This window comes from Pseudopodoces humilis, chromosome 1, assembly GCF_049639895.1.
Source record: "Pseudopodoces humilis isolate 2021_Gansu_Grassland_sample_001 chromosome 1, ASM4963989v1, whole genome shotgun sequence".
Classification (NCBI taxonomy): Eukaryota; Metazoa; Chordata; class Aves; order Passeriformes; family Paridae; genus Pseudopodoces; species Pseudopodoces humilis.
This window is the reverse complement of record NC_142200.1, coordinates 98,062,208-98,070,974: the sequence shown is the minus strand read 5'-3', so window position 1 is coordinate 98,070,974 and position 8,767 is coordinate 98,062,208.

The window sequence follows — 8,767 nt, the reverse complement described above, 5'->3', positions numbered from 1 at the left end:
TTTACATTATTTCATAATCATTCTTTCTATCTTTTCTCCTTCTCCCCTTCACCACTCACCACTGCCCTCTGAATATATGCTTTGGAGTGAGCGCCTATTTTTGAATTGTGTAGTGATTTTCAGTCATTATCTATCCTGTGGAAGGTGGCCAGGTCTTTGTTCATCCTTAGTTACTAGTGGAGTTCATTATCTGGTGTCAAGCTAAGGAAAACATTTTCCTTCAGAGGCAAACTTCCCAGGACAAAATTTTCAGTGGTGCAAAGAGTATCACTGAGATAGGAAGGAACCTTTCAGGATCATCTAATCCAGTTCCCCTGCTCCAGCACTGGTTGCTCCATCACCTTCTCAGGGAATGATTGAGTCTAACAAGCCTGTGGTTGTCCAGATCCTGCTTCTTGCTCTCTAAAGTTGATGATATGGTTAAATTGACAGCTAGATCCTTGAAGGGTGAGATTTACTTTTTTTCCAGTCTTCAGAAACCTCTTTCTGATTGGCATGTTCTTTCAAGGATAATCAAGAACATTTTTTTCATACTGTAGACTTTGTGCCTGGGTATTTTATAATGTTGCAATCTAGTCCAGAGATGAAGTCAGAGCGGATATTCCCAAAAGCTTGGCTTGGGAAGAAGCATTATTCACAGAAACAGCACTGAGTTCCTTAGCAGTGGTAAAAATGCAGCGGCTGCCGCCATCTTAGTCCAGGAGTGGCCACACAGCCACAGCTCTCTCAGCATGGTTCATAATGATCTTTATTTGTTTAGCCACTTTTAGCCAGAACAGAAGGACAAAAATGGCAGCAGCAGATTTTCCTTTTCAGCACTCTGCATGAAGAGAGGTGCTGGGTGGAGCCACCAGCCGGCACGACCCGCATGGTGCCAGCAGGGACTGCGTGAGCAGCAGCAAGTGGCACGGCGAGCAATTCCCCAATGCACAGCCCGGACAGGATCAACCTTTTCAGCATTGCAGAACTCTATAAAATCTTTTTGATTAATAGAACTTGGGAACAAATGAACCTATAAACACCAATTCTCTCCTGAGTCAGGAAAAAGTGAGGACACGTGAGAACGACATGGTAACCTCAAGATCAGTGCAAAAGAGGGAGGGCGAGGAGGAGGTGCTCCAAATGTCAGAGCTGAGATTCTTCTGCAAGCCATGGTGAGGGCTATAATACAACAAACTGTTCCCCTGTAATTCATGAAGTGCATGGGGGGATGCAGCATTCACCCGCAGCCCATGAGAAAAGGCACTCGTGCTGGAGCGTGTGGATGCTGAAAAGCTGTGATCTGGTGAGAGGCTTGAACAGAGAGCCCTTGCTTTGAGCAATAGAGAAAGAGGATCCTTGCTTTTATACTAGAACAGCTCATTCTTGTAAACAAAACCCCATGAACTAAATGGCCCACCAAAAAAAAAACAGTTGTGGGAAGACTGTTTTGCTTGTGGGAAAGACTTCACGTTGCAGCAGATTTGGGCAGGACTGCTACTCATGAAAATTAGAACCACGTTGGAAAAGGTCACTGAGAACTGTCTTCCATGGGAAGGACCCCATGGCATCTTCTCCCTAAGTGAACTGAAGAAAAATTTTTAGAAATGACAAACTGACTAAAAACCACTTTTTGTCTCCCTGCACTGTCAGTGGGAAAGAAATAAGGGCAGGGGGGAAGACAGGCAGGGGAAAGGTATTCCAAAAGTTTTAGATCTCATCCTCTTTTAATTCTGTTAATAAATTTTTCTTTATTCCCTTTAAAGTTTTGAACCATTTTTGCCCCTAAAATGTTTTTCTCCTAATCCTTATCTCACCCCATGAACTTTTTAATTTTTTTTAATTTAACTTTTTAATTCTTTCCCCCTTCTCTGCTCAACTATAGCAGAAGAGAATGAGTGAATGATTCTTTTGATGGGTGCACTGATGTTTGGACAGCGTCAACCCCTGACAGGCATGAATCCCAGCAAATGAAATCCAAAACTATTCACTAATTTTTGGTGTGATTCATTCTAATATTTTCATTCTGGTGTACTGCAAAATTCTGTATGTCTTTTGGAGGGAAAGGAAACCAAACACAAAACAAAAAAAAAATTCTATTTCCCTTTTTATCCATTGTGATAATGGCATTATTATCTCAAGAGTATTCACAGTTACTTACCAGGACATGATTATATGAGAAATAACCTAAAAGGAGTTTGAAACATTGAACACTTAGGTCTAACATTTCTGAATATTCTCAGTAGCTGAAGAATGAAAATTAGGAAGGCAAAGTCCCAAAAGATACTTAAGAAAACACTGTCACAAAAAGGGATTCTGTTATTATAAGGAGGTGGGTTCCACCTAAGCTGGCATGGAATGAAGTTTCTGGCACTGAAATAAGTTAAAGGTGTTTTAAACGAAAAACTAACAAGGAAATCTGTTAATCTTTACACAGAAGACTCAAAGGGTGAAGCTGCAAAAACTCTGTAAAGCAAAAAGATTTTGGTAAATTGCACACAGGGAACATTAAAAAATATTAAATATATTAATTTAGTTATATTATATTTAATATAATATTAAAATAAATTTAAAATATCATATAGTAACATAATGTTAATTTATTTAATAATATAATGTTTTGATCTTTATCTAATATAATAATATTAAATATATTATATATTAAATGTTAAATATTTATAACATTTAAAAATAAACAAAAATATTAAAATAAACAAAATCTGTAATTTGGTGACATAAGACTCAGAATAAAATGTAATGTGTTCATAGCAGTGTTGCTATCACTAAGACACCATGGTACCAACATTAAAATTATGTAGAATTAGCAGAGAAAACCTTGTGAGCAAAAGGCAGGCGCTGTTTAGGGAAAATCAGAATCAAAGGAGAAAAAGAAATGAATACCGTCAAAAGGTAATAGAGAATCAGTAATTACCTCAATATGATGCCTGAATATGAGGCATAATAATAGGAGGGATATACTTTGAGACACTTGACCAATATGGTAGCACAGAGTGCAAGGAGTCAGGGACAGAAAGCACAGTAACACTGTCAGACTTCAATCATGCCTCTGTAAATCACAATGGAGCATCATAAGAAAACCCCATTTGCAGTGCTACAAAACACTGCCCCTTCACAGCACCTCATGAAGGAGTGCAAAAGGAGGAGGAGTCCTTGACTTTTGCCCTGGGAACTGCACAGAACCTGAATGCTGCAACTGAAGGACACTTAGTATGAGAGTCTTGTATGTGATCAAATTCAATGTCCTTGTAGGATGCAGAATTCTCCTGGCTAACCCAAAATATAATTGTATTCCATATCTATCTATGCCAAAAATGGTTACTGCCTCTTTGAGGCCCAGCAGTGTGGCTGGAACCAGAATGGCAGGGCAGTCAGGAGAAGCTGGTCTCTTCAAAAGGTCAGGGAACCTGAGCCAACTCCCTCTTGTGCCCGCCAGCATTTCTGGATGAATCAATAGAAGTTCTACTTTTAAAAAAGAACACATAGGTACATTTATTTTATATCTTACATTGGGGAAAAGTGAACATGGATAATGGAGAAGGAAGTTATACCTCCCATTCTCCTGAGTTTCTAGAAGGACTTGATGAACCTCAGTAACTGAATCAGATTATATAGTGGTTTTACTCTTGAAAAACCTCTAAAAGCTCATGCTACAATCCTGGAACAGGATTTTAAAAAATAAAGGACCTGGAGGAAGGATGTGATGCATGGTAAGTAAGTTTGGTGACAGCACCAAACTGCGAAGTGCTCCTGACTCCCATGGGACAAGAGGCTTTGCCTTGCAGAAGGATCTGGATTGATTGGAGTATTGAGCAGTCACCAGTGACATGAAGCTGAGTAAGACCAACCAAATGCTGGATTCTGCACGTGGGATGGAGTAATCCCAGACACAAGTCTGAGCTGGGAGAGGAGTGGCTGGCGAGCAGCCCTGCAGAAAGAGGTTGGCAGGAAGCTCAATGGGATCAGCAGTGGGTGTGCCCTGACAGCCAAGAGGTCAAACCTCATCCTGGGGTACATCAAACACAGCATCACCAGCCAGCCAGGAGAGGTGATCATCCTGCTGAATTCAGCAATGGTGCAGCCTCACTCGAGTACTGTGTGCAGTTCTGGGCCCCACCGTTTGAAAAGGATGTGAAGGCACTTGAACTGAGTCCTGAGAAGGGCACCAAAGCAGGGGAAGGAGCTGGCAGGAATGTGCTCTGGGGAGTGGCTGAGGGCACTGGGCTTGTCTGGTTTGGAGAGGAGGAGGCTGAGGGGTGACCCCACTGCAGCCTACAGCTTCCTGAGGAGAAGTAGAGAGGGAGGGGCTAAGCTCCCTGGTACACAGTGCCTGAACATGCAGGAAAACTGTGTCTGTCATGGGAGGTTTGGATTTAATGTGAGGAAACACTTTTTTACCCAGAGGGTGGCCCAGATCTGGAACAGGCTTCCTGGAGAGGTAGTCAATGCCTTCCCCAGCCGTGCCTGTCAGTGTTGAAGAGGCATTTGGATAGTGCCCTTAAAACCATACCTTAACTTTTAGTCAGCCCTGAGCTGGTCAGGCAGTGGGACTAGACGGTCATTGTAGCTGAACTATTCTATTCTATTCTATTCTATTCTATTCTATTCTATTCTATTCTATTCTATTCTATTCTATTCTATTCTATTCTATTCATTCCCTGTGCTCACCATGAGTTGAATAATGATGAGACTGTTATAGCTGAGGTTTTCAGCTCCAAAATTACTTGAAATAATATAATATAGGCTAGCATGTTGACTAGAAGTCCAGAATCTTCTTTTAGATATTTCCAAGCTGCATCCTACAGATTCTTTGAATGTCTACATGTAAAGTCCAATAGATCATACCATTAAAACTTACACTGAGCATGTGAATATCTTTCATCTTCTTTTGCCTCTCATATGATATAAAGAGGTTTCTTCCAGAAAAGGTTGAGCTGTGCAGCTGAAATTGCTGTGGACACAAGACAGCTACCGTATTTAGTTCCTCAAACTCTAGCCCTTCTTTTTTGCTAGTGTTTATCTGCACTACTACTTCACACAAAAAATGTGCAGCTAACTTGAAGACAAACTTCACAACCAAAAGAGAAATTAAGCTGGGATTATAATGGCTTCATTCAAAGTTATGTTCATGACTCTTCTCTTCTGTTATGCATTCATCAGGTACAGTCACTTCTCCCATGGTCGCTGTAATGAAAGAGTGTTTGGGGTTAATAAATCAGAGGAAATGTTTTTCCATTCAAATTTGTTCTAAGGTAGCAGATCTATTTTGATGTTGATTTAAAGTCAGTTAAAATGCTTTAAAGAAGCAGGAAGGTGATCTGAAATAACTCCTCTGTGGACCCTCAGTGATTTCTGACGTGGGGGTGAGTGTCCTGTGCTCAGGCATGAAGTCCACAGAGACTCTGTGGTAGTGGCTGGTGTGTCAGCAGAAAACCAATGTTTGTGTGTGTCTCTGACAGGCTCTGCATGAGCTCACTGTAGCAGGCTCCTCTTCCCTCCCCATGATGTCAGATGCTACCCCATTTACTGCAATGACAGCTTGCTTAAGGGACACATGCCAGCCTTGCCTGTGCACAAGGTCCCCTACCCTAACCCTTTTGATCTGCTTCATTTGGTACCAGCTGTGCCAGAGTGCTAAACTCTCCCCAATGAAGGAGCCAGTAAAAGCAATTTAGCATTCCTACTCTGAGCATGAAGGAGACGTGAAGCACAATACCTCATTTCATTTACTCAGTGTAGAAAATTTGGATCCTTATTTCTCTCAAGACAAGATTTGTCCCTGGGTTTGTTTCTTTCCCACTCTCCCACTGTGTATCTCACTGTAGGAGGCATCTGGCTGGCTTCTACTCAGTTTTAGGCATGGAGGATGGAGATGATGCACTAGAAGGGAGAATTGCAGTCCTTCTGAGACAGCCATCATTGCTCCACTGTTTTCTGTATGTAATCTGTCATTGGCATGAGAAATGTCATTGACTTGGGAGCAAATAGAATCAATTCTTTCATTCAGCCAAAACCTCTCATTGGGAATGTCACTGCAACACTTTCAGCTACTCAGACTACTGGGAGGTACAACAGGAGCTTGTACCTAATATAGTTGCAATCCTGAGAAGTCAACAGTTCAATTCCTGCCTCACTTCAAATGGCCAGTAAAACTCACTAAATGACAGATGGTTAGGTCTCAGAAGGATGGTGAAAAGAAAATTAGCTGGTGCTAATTCTGAGAACCCTGGACACCAAAATGGCTTTAATGCCTTAGAGACCTAGAAATGAAATAATGCACTTTTGCGATAATACTAATATAGGAGGTAATATAAAGGCTGGTCTTTATTGGAGGCCTCCAGGGGTAAATACATAAAATGTCCACCCCCACATGGGGTGAATACAGTTTAATAAGATTAGCAAATTAGCATAATTGGCAAAAATCCCCAATTAGAGACATAAGTGGTGAGGTAATTCCCACACAGTTCAACCCTTTTCTAAATCCTCCCCCCTTAAACAGGAACTAAACTTTGCTTATGAAAATGTGTCTCAAAGACCAGGTTTCAGCCTTGGGTCCCAGGAAGAACCAAGATAGGACAAAAGCCTTGGATCCCCGACTTTGAGCCTTTGGAATGTTTTGTCTTTCTGCCTATCAGGGTAGGGAAAAGTACTGGGGCTAGCTATGCATACAAATATATGTGTAAAGAATATAGAGAATATATAAAAACAAAAAAAGGCAAAAACCAATTCAGCATCAGCCTGATATACACATAAGGTCAAGATAACCTCTTAAATGATGGCATGTTGTTTGGATTAAATTAAATGCATGAAAAGTGTACAGGGTCCAGCCAGTACATAGGCCTTAGGTCCTCTTCATGAGTTTTTTTCAAAGAAGTGAATACAACTCTTTGCAACCTTGTTTATCTGTTCAGTTTCTTTCTGTCATGTGACTGAACTGTAAATCTAAAATCAGGAAACAACTAAAAATAATAATAATTTTTAAAAAAATGTAACAATGCAGGTAAAAATATGTAACACAGAACATTACTGTGGTGAAAGCAAAATCTGTCTTGCACTCTGACCTTAGAGCAACCATACCAGAGTGAGGTGGCAGAAACCCAAATTTTGGAGGGACTTCTTAACACTGAAAAACAAAGAGCAGATAGGCTGGCATCAGAGAGCAGCACAGCATGAGTGGAGCAAAGCAAGTGGAGCTGAGGATTCAGTGTCCACCTTACAGAAGCTTTACATGTCTTGCTTTAGAATCAGTCTAGTTTGGTCCTTTGGGCTGTGCACCAGCAGGCAACTGGAGCAAAAAAAGATCAACTCTGGAAGCACATTTTCTGGTTTAGTTACATACAAAAGGAATCCAATTTGCATGTTGTGACTGCTCTGAGACACAAACTGAAGCACTCTGAATGGGCATGATTGAAGAATATCCTAAGCATAATGGCCAAGACTAACACAGATGAGTGACAATCTGTGGTTGTATTCTCCACCTGTGAGGACAAGATAATAAAACTCAGCCAGTTTCCAGTGTGGAAACTTGGTTTGGTAGATTTGTAATATTTTTTAGGAAAAAAAGGTAAGGGTAGATTCATATCTTACATGGTAATACAGTTAATTTGTTTTTTATAGATGGTATCCCTCAGATGTATTCAGTTTTACATCTGCAATTTGTTGTTTTTCTGGACTCCATTTGGATGGACTGTGTTAAGCAAGAATGATGAAAACAGAACTTCAATAAAGCAACAGTTAAATTCACTGCAGTAATTTTAATTATATTCAAGCTTTCATCCTTCTTTTCAAGACAACATTTAAGCCTAATTTAACTATGAAAAGCAACGGAAAAAAACTATACTTTCTTACTCAAAATATATTTTATTGTTTTTTTCAGTTATGTATTTTAAGAAGCAAAAGGGTGGCACATAACCAGCTACAGCACCTCCTTTTAATGTTGTGTTAATCTGTTTATAAGATTGCCTCTTTGTGTCTGCAACACACATCTCAAGCTGCAGTATTCTGCTGGAGTGCAGAAATAGCCCTGATTTGCAAGCTAAATCAGTTTCACTTGAATATTTTAGAGAGCACCTTTGAGATAAAAAAATAAAAATAAAAATGTGTAAAAATGTTCTGGTGACGCATCTTTCATATGATATGTTTTTATTCGCACATAAATCAATTTTTCATTTAGTTACCTTTTAGCTTCACAATTAAAGCAGAAATGGGCGGGAAGAAGCATTGTACGGCATTGTCACTGTTTCCACGGCTTTAGTTTTATTTTATATTTCTCAGTGCTCAGTAAAATTCAGGTTGAAACCAAGTGCTCATATCTGGAGATCCTCCCTCAATTGATATTTCTGACTTCTGCAGTTTTAGTAGTAGCATTAATGAATATAAACCATGCTCTTTTCAGAGCAAAGGGTTTGTTCCAAAGTGAACTTTTTTTTTAGATTATTGTGTCATTAGAATCCTCTCCCCTGTTACCTGCTGACCAGTGTTACAAAATGCACAAAATACATTCACATCAGTAGTTCTTATCAGCACATGCTTTGTGTTCTCATCTGCACAATACTCAAAAAAATCACTGGGTTATTGACCAGGTAGTTCCAAGAGTCTCATTGCCATCAGTAAACCTCAGATCAAATTCACACAATTTTTGATAGCTAATAAAATCTTTCTGATCATTCAACTTTTCAAATTCTCCATAGGCAGATGAATTACCAAACACTGGTAAGAAGATTTTCCTAACGAAGTTAATTATGCACTTAGATCTCTGTAGGGATAGGAA